This window comes from Prosopis cineraria, unplaced genomic scaffold (assembly GCF_029017545.1).
Source record: "Prosopis cineraria cultivar Desert tree isolate PC_DT_omini unplaced genomic scaffold, ASM2901754v1 PC13, whole genome shotgun sequence".
In the NCBI taxonomy this organism is placed as follows: Eukaryota; Viridiplantae; Streptophyta; class Magnoliopsida; order Fabales; family Fabaceae; genus Prosopis; species Prosopis cineraria.
The window spans coordinates 20,469,143-20,486,605 of record NW_026555344.1 but is presented as its reverse complement, the minus strand read 5'-3'; the positions used below and the strand labels follow the sequence as shown (position 1 = coordinate 20,486,605).

Below are 17,463 nucleotides of genomic sequence, written 5' to 3'. Positions count from 1 at the left end.
TTCGATTTTATTAAAAACTCTTTCATTATACCAAACGGGGCCAAAGTGTTTAGTTTAGATTATTTAACTAATTTTATCTAAAGTATCACATTCCTGAAGTGGCAAATAGAGTTGTTTAATAGATGTGTCTGTATTGTTAAAGAGATGAAGAATCTTTTATGTGTGTGACTTCTCCCTTTTTATAGGTATTAAGTAACAGTTTTCCCTATAATTCATATTCCACTCTTTTAAGGTTACTAAGGTTGCTAGTTGCACTTTTTTTTTTTCCCCCCAAAACTACCTCCACTTCTCCTTTAGTGTAATGATACTTTATTTGATCAACTCTTTTCATAATTTCTCCACTTTTAAAATACTTGAGTGGATGTGGGCTAAAATTATCATTTTTGGCCTAAATAATTGGACTTTAGCCCAAACAAAAACAAATTTAAAAAAAACACACATTTATATATTTTAAACATTTTTAACAAACAAATGATACCATGAAAGAAAAGTACAAGTATTATTACAAATTATTGCAAATTATTTAGGGAGAAATTATGAAAATACTTGATCATAAGTATTATTACAAACTCCTTAACAAATTATTACAAACAGTTAAATTAAGTACAAGTATCCTTTAGTAAAATCATAAGTGTGTGGAGAGGGAGAAAAAGATTGTTGCAATAATTTCTCATGTATTAAAACCCAACTCAACTCAAATTTCAATTTGTCACTAATTTTCTTTTGTGGAGCTAGTTAACACAATATGTTGAATTAAACACAATATGGCTACCCTAATTTCACTCCAATTTTGTAATAAAGGATGAAGGTCTATTTTTGCATATAAGTTATTTTTGTAAAAATATTTAGTGTCCTAAATTATTTATGATAGCAGTGTCACCTTTAAAATAATTAAATCGTAGTAATTTTGTCTTTAATATTAAATGAATAAATATTAATTGTTAATTTTGTTGATTTAGACTTAACATTAGGAGCAATATTATTATGATTTAATTATTTCAATGAAAAACATAGTTGTGATTTGATTATGTCAAAGGCCATATTAACACGATTTGAGTCAACAAAGTTAACATTTGCCTATTTAACGTTAGTGGGAACATTGTTCTATAGTTTAATTATTTATAGGTCGACATTGCTACAATTAAAATTTTAAGATACTGAATGCTGCAACGAAAAATGGACATTAATCCTCTGATGAGTAATGGTTTTTTTAAATCATATTTAACATAAATATTATATCAGACATGCTGTGTGATGATTGCTCGGGTGGAGACTTGTCCAATTTTGAATTATAAACCTAGAATAGGAAAAAGATCAATTTATAGGCTTTACTGTTTTCGTTTCGTTATTCTTGAGAATCAAAAATAATTTTGGAGATCAGGTCTATGCTTATCTATTAAAAACAAATCATAACAAGGATTTATTCCTTTTCTGGTGAAGGAAAGGGAAGAAGAAAATGGACGAAAAACGTGTCGTTAGAAACTTACAATGCACGCCTCGTTCTGCTTTGGCAATGCTACCTTCCAATGTTGTTGATTCAGGCTCCCCAGCTTTTCACTGTAATTTCATTAGCGAAGAAAGAGATTTGGGACGAGCAATTTCTAGATCATTCCAATCGGTCCATGGTTTCAAATGGCTCGTTGCCAAATCGATTCAGGTTTTGGTCGATTTTCTCTTCTAATTCTTTTCTTAATGGGCGCAATCTCCTGTTTCATGATGTACCTTTTCATCATTGTGGTCTTAAGACCCGGCAGTGAAGCAAATTCTTCAATGCAAGAATGGGTTAGAGAGGATTTGGGGTGACATGAAGAAGAATGTTGTGGAGGAATTGAGCATATGGAGCTCTGGGGTGATGCTGTTAAATGGGGTACAGAATTTAGGTTCAATTCTTTGGAGGATTGTTGCAAGGCTTCTCAGGCTATGTGTAGGGATGATTGTGGTCCTTGTTTATGTAATTCTTGGGTATTTTGTGGAGATAGAGAAGCCAGTGGGCCTAGATTTGGCGAGGTATTGCTCCTATTTAGATTCGTTTTACTACTGTATCTGTTCATGTCTGGAACATTATTGAGAATTCTGGGTTTTATGCTAATTTAAATCTGTTACTCTGCTCATACATGTGATCCGATACTTGGGTTTTACGTTTGTCTGGTTATACTTGTGCTACGATAACTTATTGACTAATTATGGTTACATGGGCTTATATTCTTCTTGTTCCTATGGCAATTGGAAGTTAAACTTTTTGATTAATTGAAGGCACTTTTGAGACTTGACTAATTACTTGATTGATCGTATGCCTATTGTTACCTTTAATTTGGTTATCTTCTGCAGCATGGTGTGTTCTCTGCATTTCATGGGCGCCAAAGGTTTCTTTGTTGTTTCTCAATCATTACTGATTTCAATTCTGTTTAGAAAATTTTCTTCTCTAGCCCTAAACCTTCATATTCTGATAAACCATCAGTCTTTGACCCCAACTTGTCACCAAAAAAGGTAATTTCATACACGTTTCCTTTTAATTGACTAGATTATTCTCACCTTCAAAATCTGACAATAGACCTACATTCTGCCATCTATCTAATATTTCCAACACATGCACTTGTAGAATTACTTGATATCATTAAATCAATGGTTACAAAAATGTCTGAAAAGATATAATATGCATTTTCCTCAAGGGTGTGCTTTAATAGGATGCCATCTTGACTTTTTGTCCAAAAAATTTATATCTTGACTTTGTATGTTTGTTGGCGTATACATTACAAATTTACAATCATGGTAAATATATGATCTTACAATACGTGTTGTTTGATGTTTATGTAATAGAGGAATATCCCTGCTTTTAGGCTGAACTTCACTTACCTGTTTTGGTTGCAGTGTTGGTTAAAAGGACAGAAGGATGTTTTTAACCCTGAACGACGAGATTCAGGTGATCTAGTTATGTGGACTTCTGGGCTTGTCTTTGGAAAGAGAGGTAGGAATGTCATATTATTGTTGCTAATTCTCTTGTTGAATATATGCTGCATCATAATACTTCAAGATATGTACACCTATGATAAGTTTGTTCTTAATTCTATAAATTCATTGTTTGTACAGCTTTATTTTGAGCTAAAGTGTTTCTGATTAATGTTTATCACAATGGCATTCTAATGTAAGAAATATCACCTGGTGGTAGATTCTGGGATTTTCTTGAAATAATAATAGACATATGGGTTTCTATCTCTATATGACAAGTGAGACATTAGACGATTAATTTCTCAACCAATCCCCTCCCCCTTTCTATAGGGCAAACATTTCATTTTGTACATGCTTATGTTTTGAGCTGCAATGTTTCTAAATATTGTTTTTGTCACTGAATCCGTATTTTATTTGCAAAAATATAATTGAACCCTGCCACCAGAGTTGTCCCAGGCCTGTGAAAAAACTCTGATGTGGCAAATTGATATGTTTTGGGAATCCAAGTGTTGCCTGTTGCCATATCACTTACAGTACTGGGCACTGCCTCTCATGGATGATGGAAGGGCATAAAGTAAACCAGAGCCTGAGATAAGGTATTTTTTTGGGGCCCCTTCACAGACCCAATGCTAATTCTGGCATTGCTTTGATGATCACTAGCCTCTCTAGAGGTGGGTGTGATGGACATAGGCATAGGCTACTTGTAGTGAAAAGAAGAATCCCACTTCCACCAATGGTTGAATTCAAGCCTTCAAGGTTTGAGAGTGGCAACTAGTGCTCTTGCGTTTGGAGCATTGGAGCTGCTACACCTTTCTTGGTCATTGTAGCCAATGACGTTTCTGATTAATGGTTGGCCAATAAGACCATCTCCCCTCACTCGGTTCCCTAAGCTTACCAGGAGCATTGGAGCTAAAGTGACACGATAGATGACTAATGAGCTTTCCTGCACTATCTTCAGCCCAAATTTGACATTTTCTCTATCCCTTAAAAGAGGTTTGAAAGGGAGAAAATAGCTTCTGTCAGACTATCAACAATATGATCTTCTTACAACTCACTGCACTATCTTATAAAGAAGATTTTTGGGTTGATTCTGACATTTGTAAAGGGTAGACAGATGTGGCATACTTTCAATTGCCAAAATTACATCCCCTTGCTATATCACAGTTAATTCATGGATATGTCACAGCTTTGAAACAGCAGGGTTTCAATTAAATTTATTTTAGTAACATATGGATCAATTACAAATAACTACAGGAATCTAGTCAAAAGTATTAAGAAAACTTTAGGGACCATTTGATTGATTAAACCTTTGTTATATCCCAACAGATAATTTGCAGTATCATGATAGGGGCTCACAATAACCGGAAGAAATAATAAGAATAAATTTATTAAGATGATATAGAACAAGAATCTCGTTCTATATTTTTCTCAATAGTCATGCTTGGGAGAATCTCCAAAGGATTTGAAAGACTGTTTTATTAATTTTCTCATGTCCTAGCTTCAAGGTTGTTAGTCATATTTATAATGCTAAATACAATCTAAAATAAAATCTAGATAACTACTTAAGATAATGAATAAAATCTAGATAACTAAATATCCTAAAATCTAAAATACTGAATAAAATCTAACTAGATAAAATCTGAATCTAAAGAGTTAAATAACTAAATAAAATCTGAAGAAATATCTAAAACTAATTATCTAGTTATCTAAAATTAAAATACTAAATTAAATGAATTTAATCCTAATTTATCTTTTGCTTCTTCCTTCTTGAATAAGTCTGAATTCTATCTAGAATCTTATCATTACCCCCTCTTGAAAACTCAACTTGTCCTCAAGTTGAAAAGAAGGGAATTGAGCATGCAATAGGTCGTAGTCCTCCCAGCTTGCTTCTTCCACAGGTTGCTCGTGCCATTCCACCAATAGTTCAAGCGAATGATAACGAGTCCATCTATGATCTAAGACTCGATAAGCTCGTACATGTAACTCAAAATCAGCTGATAATGGTAAGGCAGCTGGTGCAAGCGGTGGATTTATCCCATGAGCCGGGTGCAAGAGAGATACATGGAAAATAGGGTGAATACGAGCGTTTGCTGGCAGTTCCAATTCATAAGCTACTTTGCCAATTCTTCGAAGAATCTTGTAGGGCCCAAAGAAGTTCGGAGATAATTTTTCAAACTTTCGCTTGGCAAGGGACTATTGACGAAATGGCTATACTCGCAACCACAGAACATCACCCATAGTATACTCGACTTTCCTTTGATGCTTGTTAGCATAAGCTGTCATTTGGTCCTGAGCCTTGCGCAGATCATCCTTCAAAGGTCGGATCATTGCATCTCTGGTTTCAAGTTGATCTTCCAAGTTAGCTATAGGTGTTTCTCCTTTCACATAAGGAAGTAGGGGAGGAGGATCTCTCCCATATACTAGTTTGAAAGGTGAATGGTTGGTTGATGTATGATGACTTGTGTTGTATGAGTATTCTGCCCAACAAAAGAACTTGTGCCAAGACTTGGGTTGCTTGTGTGCAAAACATCGTAGATAGGCTTTAAGACTGCGGTTGACCACTTCTGTTCGACCATCTATTTGAGGATGGTAAGCAGTACTCATCTTCAACTGGGTCTGGCTTAATCGAAATAACTTTTACCAAAACGAGCTCATGAAGATAGGATCCTTATTAGAGACAATTGAGTGAGGTACCCCATATAGGTGGATAATTTCCTCACAGAAGATTGTGGCAACTTTCTTAGCAGTGTAAGGATGTGAAAGAGCAAGAAAATGAGTATACTTACTCAAATGATCCACCACTACCAAAATAACTTCAAACCCACCAGATTTTGGAAGACCTGTGATAAAATCAATTGAGATGTCCTCCTAAATCTGAGAGGGTACCGGTAAGGGTTGAAGAAGGCCTGCTGGTGCCAGAGTTTGATACTTATTTTGCTGACAAGTGGCATAATGTCGCACATATGCTTTCACTTCCGCTTTCATTGTTGGCCAATAAAAATTCTCTGAGAGACGTTTAAATGTTTTAAGAAAACTGCTGTATCCTCCAATGGTAGTAGAATGGGCTTCTGCTAGTAACTTTGGTCGTAACTGGGATGAATAGGGAATGACTACTCGGTGATCGTAGAAAAGTTTTTGATTAACTAGGTGGAATTTAGGATGAAATATTGGGTCGTTTTGCAATTCCTGCATTATTGTATTAGTGAATGGATCTAAGGCCAATTCAGAGGGGAGGTCATGTAGCTCAGGCGCGAAGGGTACTGCCAACTGAAAAAAATCTGTATGTTACGGTCATCTTGATAACGCATCAGCACCCTTATTTTCCACTCCTGCTTTGTAGATAATAGTAAAATTAAATGGTAAAAGCTTGATAATCAATCTTTGTTGAGTGTTGGTGGTGATACGTTGTTGTAGTAAATATTGAAGACTGGCGTAATCTGTTCTAACGAATGCCTCCCAAGAAGGTAATGACGCCATTTTTGTACTGCCAGTACTAATGTAAGGAGTTCACGATCATAAGTGGACTTGAAGCGGTTAGAGAAAGAAAACCCTTTACTGAAGTAAGCAATGTGATGGTTGTTTTGCAACAGTATAGCCCCAATCCCTTTGGTGGATGCATCGCATTCAACTGTAAATTCCTTTTCAAAATTGGGCAAGTGTAAAACCGGTGCCATCATCAATGCAAGTTTCAAGTGATTAAAGGCCTTTTGAGCTGGTTCAGACCATAAGAAGGCATCCTTCTCAGTCAACTCAGTAAGGGGTCGAGCAATAATCTCGAAATTCTGCACAAAACGTCAGTAATATCCAGCAAGGCCTAAAAACCCACGTAACTCCTTGACATTTTTTGAAATAGGCCATTCACGTACTGCCTCTACCTTTTCAGCTTCCACCTCTACTCCTTGAGCAGAAATTTGGTGTCCTAAAAAAGGAACTCTTGGCCTCCTTATAAAGCATTTTTTTAAATTGACACAGAACACATTTTCCTGTAGTGTTTGCAAGACAGTGTGCAAGTGATCTTGGTGCTGTTGGACGGAGGAACTGTAGATCAAAATATCATAAAAAAAATACCAATACAAATTTTCACAAATAAGGACGAAATAAATCATTCATAACTGCTTGAAAAGTGGCTGGAGCATTAGTTAAGCTGAATGGTATGACTGTGAATTCGTAGTGCCTAGAGTGGGTTCAAATCTCCGTTTTGTAAATATCATCAGGTGACATCGTAATTTGGTGGTATCTAGATCGTAGATCCAATTTGGAGAAATAAATTGCCCCATGTAGCTCATCTAATAACTCATCAATATTACGAATTGGATATTTGTCTGGAATTGTGATGCTATTTAATTTTCGATAATCTACACACAAATGCCATGATCCGTCCTTCTTTGCAACCAACAAGATTAGGCTGGCAAATGGGCTGGAACTGGGCTGAATGAACCCTTTTTTTAGTAATTCTTCAACTTGTTTCTCAATTTCAGTTTTTTGATAATGAAGATACCTGTACAGTCGTAAATTAGGAGGACTGGCCCCTGGCAGTAGGGTAATGGTATGTGAGTGATTTCTAAATGGTGGCAAGTTTGTAGGTCCTTCAAAAATAGATGGGAAAGCTGCAATTAACAGTTTCGGGTTGAAATATTGGAGAGATTTAGAGTCAGCGGAAGTTTCAATTTGTTGTATTGAGTTAAGTTGAGCACCTCTAGTAGTATTAGGGACTCCCTGCAGCTTATACCTCTTACCATTTTTCCAGAAAATCATAAAAAGTTGATTCCAATTGGCTTGCACTGTGTTAAGAGATGCTAGCCACTTAATACCAAGAACCAGATCAGCCCCCCTTAGAGTGAAGGGGAAAAAATCTTCCTTAATGGTTAGACCTGTCAGTTCTACTTCCACATTTTTGCAGATTCGGTTGCAGTGCACAATACTACTTTCACTGATTTGAACTCCAAAAGTAGAAATTGATTGAGTAGGTAGATGAAGTTCCTGGATTAATGCACCAGAGATGAAATTGTGTGTGGACCCACTGTCCACTAACAATAACACTTGTCGAGAGCCCAATCTTCCACTAAGTTTCATTGCTGACCCAGAGTTGCTGCCCAAGATGGCGTTTAATGAAATTTTAGCTCCATGTGGTTCTATTTCTTCAAGTGCAGCATCTTCGAGTGGAGGAATTATCTCTTCGCCCTCTTCGGTGACCTCCATTAAAGAGAATGAACTCTTGCATCGGTGCCCAGGTCTAAATGGGTCCCCACAGCGAAAGCAAAGGCCCTTCTCCTTCCTGCGCAGGTGCTCGGCGTCCATGGAAGCTAGTCTGGCCAAGCTCGACGATGCATTGTTGAATGAAGAAGACGTTGCTGGGTTTTTGTACGAGTTTAAAGACGCCGTCAAAGCTTTTTGGGCTTGAGTCGTTTGTTCTCGTGCGAAGGGAAAGGAAGAATTATATCGATTCTAGGTTTGTAGACTGTTCGGCTTGGACCTATGAGAGAGAAGCTTCCCTTCAAACTCCAGTGCCAGACTCATAGCTTGGTAAACACTCCTTGGTTTGTGAATACGTACATCTGCGCGCAAGTCATCCTTCAGTGCGTTCAGAAAAACGCCGAGTAGGCAGTGCTCTGGCCAATTCTTGACTCACGATGATCGTTTGGCAAATTCTGCTTTGTATTCCTGCACACTTCCTTCTTGTTTGATGCTGCACAGGAATTCGTCGGGGTTTTGGTACTCAGGGGGTCCAAAACTCTCCTGAAAAGTTGACATCAGTTCATCCCAATAATGAAGCGTCCGTTCATGGCTGATCCAAGCAAACAGATCGAGGGCGTCACCTTCGAGAGACAATGAAGCTACGTCTACTTTATCTTCTTCAGGTATGCCATAATATTTTTTCAGCCTTCAAAAACCAACCTTGTGGATCACCTCCACTGAATTTTGGGAATTCAATTTTTGTGCGATGAAATCTGCTATGTCTATGAGTTTCTTGCTCCTCTTCACTTTCATCTTCATAATAACGCCTGCGGGAGCCCTCTCGAGCATGTTTGCCTTTGTTAAGTGCAGAGGCTTCGAGTGCCTCTATTTTCTCTTTTAATAAATCAAGAGTTTCGAGTCTTGAGGCTATGGCAGCTAGATTTGAAACGATTGAGTCTTGATTTTCTAGGGAGCGATTGGATGAATTGTCAGGATGGTTTGTTTCTTGACCCGTACGAGTAGTAACCATGGCTCTGGTGCCAAATTGATAAGGGCTCACAATAACCGGAAGAAATAATAAGAATAAATCTATTAAGATGATATAGAATAAGAATCTCGTTCTATATTTTTCTCAATAGACACTTGGGAGAATCTCCAAAGGGTTTGAAAGATTGTTTTATTAATTTTCTCATGTCCTAGCTTCAAGGTTGCTAGTCATATTTATGATGCTAAATACAATCTAAAATAAAATCTAGATAACTATTTAAGATAATGAATAAAATTTAGATAACTAAATAAAATTTCCTAAAATCTATAATACTGAATAAAATCTAACTAGATAAAATCTGAATCTAAAGAGTTAAATAACTAAATAAAATTTGAAGAAATATCTAAAACTAATTATCTAGTTATCTAAAATTAAAATACTAAATTAAATGAATTTAATCCTAATTTGTCTTTTGCTTCTTCCTTCTTGAATAAGTCTGAATTCTATCCGGAATCTTATCATATCATGACATTTATAGTAACATGCTCCAAATATATTGTTGACATACTTTGTTAGCCTTTCATGTTTAAGATAATGACATAAGTGTATGAGTGTTGACCTTTTGTTAACCTATCTATTAACTATTTATTTATCCTTTTGTTAAATATTTATACAATTATACTTACAGGGGTTTGTTGGTCTGGAAACTGAATATGGAACTCTTCGTATAAGAGTAAGTTTTTCTGTGTATATTATATATTTCTTTCTAACATGCTTTTGCCATTTATATTGTATACCCAGTATGCTTAGCATGATCATTTACGTCATTATATATCTGTTTGCTATCCCTTGAAGCTAATCCTGAATGTAAGCATACTTCTATACTTGTTTTTTCAAGTACATAAATGCTATTAAATATGAAACATAGACTCATACAGGCTATCACGCCAATTTCTTTTTTTTTTTAATACATGCACTCCCAAATTTAAAAATGAACAATAAAGATAGGTTTAACGGTTAAAAAGGACTAAACAAAGTATAATGTTGGGTATAACACTGAGTGAATGACAAATTTTGTTCTCCTTCACCAGTTACTAAATCCTCCAAGTTACTAGATGAACCCTCTCCATCATTGAAAAGTTTAGAAAAGTAAATCTCCCATCTACTTTTAATTTCATCATCTGTAACTAAAGTTCTTCCCTCTTCATCCTTAATACACCTTACCTGTTCTAGATCTCTTGATTTTCTTTCCCTACTCTTGGCAATCTTATAAATATTTCGCTCTCCTTCCTTCGTCTCAAGGCTCTTATAAAATTCTTCAAAAGCTTTAGAACGAGCTTCACCCACAGCTCTCTTAATTTCCTTCTTAGCCATACGGTACCTCTCCCAATTTTTCTTATTGTTACACAAATGTATGGCTTTAAAACAGTTCTTCTTATACTTGATTTTGTCCTGACCTGATTGTATATCTATCGAAGTGTGGAAATGTTTAGGTGAAGAAGGGGTGAGATGGTTAACTAAGTTACTTAATGTGATTTTACGGTCCAAGAAAATGCCTGATGAGTGGAGGAGAAGTACATTAATTCCTATTTATAAAAATAAAGGAGATATTCAGAATTGTACTAACTATAGAGGGATTAAACTCATGGGCCACACAATGAAATTGTGGGAGAAAGTAATTGAGCACAAGTTGAGATTGGAGACAAGTATTTCTGAGAATCAGTTTGGTTTTATGCCAAGTAGATCGACTATAGAGGCGATTTATCTACTAAGGGGATTAATGGAAAAGTATCGTTGTAAAGATAAAGATCTACACATGGTTTTTATTGATTTGGAAAAAGCTTATGACCGTATACCAAGAGAAGTGCTTTGGAAAGCGTTAGAAAAAAGGGAGTACGGATTGCTTATATTAAAGCCATACAAGATATGTATGGGGGGTAAAAACTAGTATAAGAACGCCTAGTGGTCAAACAAAGGATTTTCCTATAAAGATTGGACTACATCAGGGATCATCTCTGAGTCCTTATTTGTTCAACTTGATCTTAAATGTTTTGACGGAACATATTCAAGGGGAAATTCCGAAATGTATGCTCTTCGCGGATGATATAGTTCTTATAGCAGAGACAAGAGAAGAGGTTAATTGCAAACTTGAGTTATGAAGGAGGACATTGGAGTCAAAAGGTTTTCGTCTGAGTAGAAGTAAGACGGAATATTTATATTGTAAATTTGGTAAAGGACTATTCGACAATAATTTGGAAGTGAAATTGGGAGACCAAATTATACCTCAAGTGGAAAAGTTTAGATATTTGGGAGCCATTATTCAAAATGATGGCGAAATCAGTGGAGATATTTCACATAGAATTCAAGTTGGGTGGTTTAATTGGAGAAAAGATAAAGGAGTTATTTGCGACCGTAAGGTGCCTAATAAACTTAAAGGAAAGTTTTATCGCACTGCTATCAGACCGGTAATGTTATATAGTAGTGAATGCTGGGCTCTAACGGGACAGCAAGAGCATAAAGTTGGAGTAGCAGAGATGAGAATGTTACGATGAATGTGCGGACATACACGTAAAGATAAAATTCGAAATGAGCACGTATGCGAAAAAGTGAGGGTGGCACCTATTGAGGAAAAAATGGTAGAAAATCGGTTGAGATGGTTTGGACACGTACAAAGAAGACCAAGGGAGGCACCAGTGAGAAGAGTGGAACATATAACTTTGAGCCGATTAAGAGAGGTAGAGGAAGGCCTAAGAGAACACTCTTGGAAGTTATTGAACGCGATCTCTTAATTAATAATATTCCTAAAAGCTTGATAAATGATAAAACACAATGGCGTCTTGCAATCCATGTAACCGATCGTACCTAGTGGGATAAAGGCTTGTTGTTGTTGTTTTGTTGTTGTAAGACCTCACACAAGTAATTGCACCCTTTACCTTTCTTTCTTTCTTGTTTTTTTTCCCCTTGTTTGCATACAAGTAATTTTTTTACCTGCTTACAAGACTATCGTAAATCCTGAATCTGTATACTTCTTTTTCTACATTTGTAATAAGATATGGATTTGTGCTTGTCTAAGTATTAGTTGTGCTTGCCCTTCACTGTGATATGCAGTGTAATGTCATGAACAGTGGATTAATGGTGTACATGTCTACTGACATACTGTTTCCTGATGATCCAAGGTTCCAATAGTTGTCTTGGAGATTTCTTGAATGGAGAAAGCCAAACTTTGTTTTCTTGCTACTGCTTAGTGGGAAAATTTTGAAATTTAGATTTTTTTTTTTTTCCAAATTCCAAGCTGTTTAATCTATTTTCCTAGTGTACTTATGCAGCATTGAAACGTAATTTTTTTTCTTTATTTCTTATCGATTAGAATAACATGTGTGTTGTCTTTAAACTGATCCTTTTATGGTATACAGCTTTTGCCTAATTGCGCTCCACAGTCCGTTACCTACATTCTTGATCTTTTGGCATTGAAACATTGTGTCGGATGCCACTTTTATCGTGCTGAAAGCCAAGGAAGTTTTTGGGACTCAGACGGAAACCACCAAAAATGTGTAAGGATCAATATATGTGTTATAATAATGACCAACGATTGTAGAAAATTCCTCCTTTGTTTTACTGCTTCTTTCTTAGTCTCCTGCATTTGCTTTTTATTAATTATTTGTGTTCAATCTCTTTATAATATGGATCATTTGATGAGTTCTTGTGGCTGAAAATCTCTCCATCTATATCTCTCTTTGCACGTGTGAGTGGCTGAGTGCATATGAAGTGCCTGATTTTTGTACTTTTTTGGTTGGATGCCAATACCGTCATGTCATTCTTTATGAATGTTGAAAGACACAGCATGATGCTATAATAAAATCTTGTTAACCTTCTAGTCTTAAAAGTTATTTAGAAATTAGAGTTAGTCCCATCTCAAAAATATTGTAATCCTTTATGAATCAATGAACTTTCTCGTTTTCCTTTATGTTATTTTTTTGTTTAAATTTATATAAGGGCTTCAAACTGATGGCCTACTAGGTTAGAATTAGATGTCTTCTTATTGATATAGCAGTACTCAAACCTTAATGCTTTTGTCCATAGAATGGATTACTGTCATACAAGGGTTCTGCCAACAACAGATATTGTCTCCCCCAAGTTATTGAGGGCAAAAAGTAGACCTTTCCTAACTTAGTTGTTACATGTCCAAAGGTTGAGATTCAAATCCCCAATCACTTATTTAAGTGAGGAGAGCCCCTATCACTTATGTCAACTTTAATTAGTTGAGCCTCCTCTTCTTGTTAGTGGTTATTTGCATATCTATTATCTACTTCATGTTCATCATATATTGCCCATGTGATGAAGTTATTGTTACCTTGTCCTAGAATGGAGAAATATGATGGCGGTTCCTTGATAGATTGCTTACTGTATTGCTCTTTCATTCCATTGCAGCAAATTTCAGATATCCTTCAATTTGAAAACCAGAAAATATCTCCTCATCTGTCACCTACAAAATTTATACCTTTCTGCATACTTTACCGTTGACCCCATTACATGAGGTGCCACCTGAAAGTGTCATAGAATTTAGATTGGAAAGAGAGAGAAAGAGAGGGTAAAAGGGAGAGAGAAACCAAACAGAGAGAAAATCTAAATATGCATTTCTCATTGGAAATCAAAGTCTAAAATTAGGTACTCTATTGCCTATTATTTATAGGCATTATTTTTCCATGAATATATATCTTAATCTATCCAAATCCTACTAATATAAAAAATAATATAATTAAAAATCAATCAAATCCTATTTTAAATCTAAATCCTGTCTATTTAAATCATTAATCATATCTAAATCTATTTGAACCCTAATTAAGTCTTAATTATTTCCTTATTTATTATAATTACGTAACATAGAGTTTGTTAGTTGTTTCTAGACATTCTGGAAATGTGTCATGTGACAAATGGCAGTTTTTGAGAGGTCGCGTTGATATTAGCATGGGTAGCTGGGAAATGATTAAATGAGCAAAAGTGCTTAAATCCAGAACATTAATAACTACAGGCAGCATTTTCCAGTTTACAAAGTTGAAGGGATCGTTGAAAATTAAAAAAGCAAGTGCTTGCAAAAATCCCTGGCTATTGTATAACTTAACTCTGAAGCGCATATTTTCTTATCTTCTTTATGATATGCTTATGGGTTTAATTGCTTATGTAGGGTTTATTTGGTCCTCCTTTTGCACTAATTCAAGGAACATTTGAAGCTCAAGGGTCTATGTTCAGGGATATTCCAAAAGAATTCTGTCCTACCATAATGAGAAGGGGGTCAGTTGCATGGGTTGATTCAGGTCCAGAATTCTTTATCAGCCTAGCTAATCACAACGAGTGGAAGAAGGAATATACTGTGTTTGGTTACGTTCTATCTGAAGATATGCCAATTTTGGAGAAAATAGCTCAGCTTCCTACTAACCCTGAGGTTTGGAGCAATATTAGTGTCTCTGTCTTGGAGGAGCCTGTTTCATTAAGACTCCAAAGAATGAATACGAAGTCATGAGACCTCAAATCACTTGCATACCTAGAACCAGAATTTGGCGGGTGCAGAAAGATTTACTCTCTTTTTTTCTAAGGTTTGTACTTGCTATGGGATAATGATGGCATTACTTTTCTACTTGAGGCTATCTATGAAAAATCTTCATGTATGTATGTCTTCATGCTGAAAATTGAGATGTAGATATTTTTGCTAGATTTATACTTCCCCTGGTTAATGTTATAAGGCATTTTTAACCTTATTACATCCTTGAATTAGTTAATTGTCTTTAAAATGACATACTCTTTTTATGTTTACCCTTATTTAAAAGAGTGCTTCAATTTGAAAACCTTATTAATTAAACCTCTCATTAAGGATATTTTTGAAAAAAAATCTCATTAATTGCACATTGAATAATATAAAATGTCTTATATTTTTTAACATTTCACTTTAAAAAAAAATGTCTTATATTTTTAAATAAAGAAAGTAACTAATTTCTATGAAGTTCATTGTACTAAAATATTAGAATTGATCCAATACAATGATTAAGATCCAGGTCAATTTATCAAGAATACTTCTGTATTCCTATGAGGCTTAAAGGGAAGCTTTTCATGATGTCAAGGTTGAGTTTTGACTTTTTGTGTTCTAGACTATTATAAAATTGTAATATGAGGATTTTTTGTTTAAAATTGATAATGTGATATAGAGTAATAAGAAATGTTTACATGTTATAACTTAATTATAAAAAAAGTGAAAACAAACAATTCAAAAATTGGTTAAATTGTATAGAATTTATTTCAACTTAAAAATATATGCAAATAATTTTTTTAACCTTCAAAACTTGCAATAAATTCTTGTTCTAGTTTGTTCTATTAATTTTTTATAGATTGTGAGTTGATTATTTCATCAGTTCAATAATACAACAAACAAATAAGTCATCTACTAGTAAGTCAAAGTTCAAGAAATTATCAATATATGACAAATGAGTCATCTACTAGTAAGTCAAAGTTTAAGAAAATTATCAATATATGAATTAAAGTTTTTGATGCTATTTACTATTTACATTGAGATTTGAAATTTATAGATATTCATTATCACCATATGTTAATGAAATAAAGAACTTGTCACTAATAGGCTTTTTTTTTTTTTTTTTTTTTTTGGACTTGGCTTTGCTCTGCTGAGTAGACGCTCCTCTATAGCTTTGCTGAATTTTGAGAAAAATCTAGACTATCCATATAAATGCAGATGGTCCAAATTTAATGTTTTAATTTTTATTTTATATTTATTAAAAAAATTATGAAAAAAATTTAATAAATTTAATCACCAGTCTGTACATTTTAGGTTTAATATGAATAGTCCATATTTATAACATTTTTTAATAAATCTAATAATCAATTTGCACAGTTTGTGTTGAATATAGATGATCCAAATTTATAAAAAAAATTAATAAATTTAATCACTAGGTTAGACAATTTAGGTTTAATATGGATGGTTTGAATTTAAAATTGAAAATTTATAATAATTATAAAAATTTTAATATTAAATCTACACTGGCCAAAGTATATTTAAATAGTTAGTTTATAAAAATTATAAATACTTTAACATTAAATTTGAATCATTTATATTAAAACTATTGTTTAGCTTGGTGATTAGATTTATTAAATTTTTTATTTTAATAAATATAAAATAAAAATAAAAATTAAAACATTAAATTTGGACCATCCACATTTATATAACAGTCTAGATTTTTTCCAAAATTCAGTGAAGTTGCGGAGGCACGTTTTCTCAGCGGACCAAAGCCAAGTCCTCTGTTTTTGGCCAAAGGTTAATAATAAACATTAGAGGCTTTCTTAATATAAGTTTCAAGAATAAAAAATACTTACAAACATACTTACATTTTATCTTATGAACTAGCACGAATTCCCATGCAATGCTCAAGCCATCGAGATTAAGATATATAGAATTAGAATTAAAATCCTAGCTTATGCATGTATGATATTTGATAGTAATGTGCTTGACTTTTTTATTTGTTAAATCTAAAACTATATATGTGAGATCTAATGATTTTTTTAAAGAATGAAATATTTGTTTTCATATTTAATTGGACAAGGGATACTACGATGGATTGAAGTATTGATCCATTTTTTCTTTCCTCTCTCTCTTTTTATATGAAATTATGTAATCAACTAATCATTATTCCTCCATGTTCAACTTAAAGCCCATGTTATTAGTCTTTGGGAAGTGGAATCGACATGAATGAATTAATTCTTCTCTAACTAGAGAATACATATGTCAATATTTAAAATAAATTTAAAATATTTTACAATCAATCGTTCTACAAAAAAATTAGTGTTCAACTAATATGAAATAAAATAATTTAATTTTTACCACTTTCAAATTGAGATTAACAATAATATGTTGGACTAGTTTAATTTTTCAAAAGTAATTTTTATTGAACAACATTATTTTTGGTGGATAGATTTAGTTATCACGTTCAAATTAAATTCATTGGTGAGTGAAAGTTACGGTCGATCTCATGCTCACAATGATTATCACTTTCAAAAGGATAGAAGATAGCTTATCACGCGATTGATACATACACGGGTAACTCTTCCATACATTTGAAAAACAATAAAGTCGCATTATTTATATTTAACAATGCCAAAATCCAAACTATATTCCGGTGGCCAATCAATTACTCCCTCAATTCCTGTATATAAGATGTTTTAAATTGAATTACATAAATCAATAAAAGTTAATTATCTAATTAAAAACATCGCAATATTCTAATTTTGTCACTAATTATTGCAAATAAAAATAATTTTTTTTAAAGTAAATTAATGAGAGTATTTATTTTTTTTTC

General features: G+C 33.9%; 1 pseudogene; it reads left to right on the top strand.

The window, feature by feature from the left end:
- The first annotated feature begins 1,430 nt into the window (after positions 1 to 1,430).
- On the top strand, positions 1,431 to 14,850 carry LOC129291769 (uncharacterized; annotated as a pseudogene).
- Positions 14,851 to 17,463: the final 2,613 nt, after the last annotated feature.